A 1945-nucleotide genomic window follows, 5' to 3' on the forward strand; every position below is an offset into this window, starting at 1 on the left:
GCTGGAGATGCCCTAAGGATCAGGCCAGTGGGTTGGCTGTGTGGCTGTGTTTAGTTAGGGATCACACGGTATATAAACAAAAACAAAACAGTCCGTATAGCCAAGCAAACCGTTTTCCCACTTATAGGTGGCATAGTGGGTAATTTGTATCAAATTGGGGTGTAATTATAAGACGGGCGAACATAAGCAATAGTCTCTTTTTCATTAGGAGATATGATAAACATGAACTTAGCATATTGCGTATATATGCTAAAATCTTAGTTAATTTACTCTCTTGTAAATAACTAGTAAAATATACCTGTGCAAACTACTTCACCATTGGGAAATGAGCCTAATTTAATCTTCAATTACCTTCTTTTTTTTATATTTTACCATTGAATATAACGACAAGCATGTTTGTAGATTCATTCGACTTAAAGCGAGAGAAAAATACACTAGAGTGCATGCGTTGACCATGAAAATCTATATAGAGTCCTTAGAACTTGCATGGTCATGGAAGCATTTACTTGTGCAAGGGATATAAAAACTTAGCAAGCCATAAAAAGATTTGGTAAATTAAATAACCCATGGTAAGTTGAAAAGAGCGGTTGTATGCTAGTAGGCCTGGCGTGTGATCGAATCCCAAGCACATGAGAGCATGATCCCAAAATGTAGCCAGAGGATATAAGTAGCTAGTAGAACTCCTTTGGTCGTAAAATAAGTGTCTCTCATTTAGTACAACTTTGTACTAAAATTGTACTAAATCAAAGACACTAATTTTGTAAGGAAGCACTAGTAGAAAAAAGCTCATTAGTCCCGGTTCATAAGGGCCTTTAGTCCCGGTTTTCGAACCGGGACTAAAGGGTCGTTACTAAAGCCCCCCCCCCCCTAGTCCCGGTTCTTACACGAACCGGGACTAAAGACCCTCCACGTGGCCGCTGGCTAGAGCTTCACCGGCTCCACCTTTAGTCCCGGTTGGTACCATCAACCGGGACTAAAGGTAAAAAAAAATTGAATTTTTTTCAAGATTTTCAAATTTCAGAATTATTTTATAATTTAATCTCTAATCACCCACCCCTCATCACTGCTCAATTTAATCTCTAATCTCTAATCACCCCTCATCATTCCAAATCATCTAACTTCCTGACTGGTCACCCATCCCTCTCACTACTCCAGCCCGAGCACGCTTAACTTTCGGGTTCTATTCTCCTTCGTTTCCAAGTCTGCACTTGTTGTTTGCCTAACAATTGTAAGATGTCAATCCTATTAACCCTCGGGAGTTTAGCTTGAGCATGAAGTCACACATTTCACTGTTTGAGTTTGAAACTATTATTGTACAAAACAATAATTATTTAGTAACACTAATATTTCTTAAATAAATAGTTTGACCATAGTTTGACCACAGTTTGACCAGATTTGACCAAAATTCAAAAAACCGAAATAATTATTTAGTAACACTAATATTTCTTGAATAAGTAGTTTGACCATAGTTTGACCATTGTTAGACCACAATTTGACCAGATTTGACAAAAATTCAAAAAAACTGAAATAGTTATTTAGTAACACTAATATTCTTGAATAATTATTTAATAACACTAATACTTCTTGAATAAGTAGTTTGACCAGATTTAACGAAAATACAAAAAAACTGAAATTTGAGCATAACTTTTTTTCCTTTTAGAATTTGAGGATTCTAAAAATTTGCAAACAAGCCGTAGGCTGTCAAAATCGGAAGCGGATTTTCGTTCTGAACATTTTCATATATTATACGTTTTTTCCTACATTTTTTTGAAGTTATAGCCGTTTTACATTTTCCCTACATTTTTTGCAAAACATGTCCAAATTTAAGTTTTTAAATTTTCCTAACTAGTAGATGTAGTAATATAACTACCTCTCAAAGGATTTTATTTTTTGAAGTTTTTATTATTTTCTTTTGATTTTTTCAAAACAAAAAAAGGGATCCAAC

The sequence above is a fragment of the Triticum dicoccoides genome, chromosome 3A (genome assembly GCF_002162155.2).
Source record: "Triticum dicoccoides isolate Atlit2015 ecotype Zavitan chromosome 3A, WEW_v2.0, whole genome shotgun sequence".
NCBI classification, from domain to species: Eukaryota; Viridiplantae; Streptophyta; class Magnoliopsida; order Poales; family Poaceae; genus Triticum; species Triticum dicoccoides.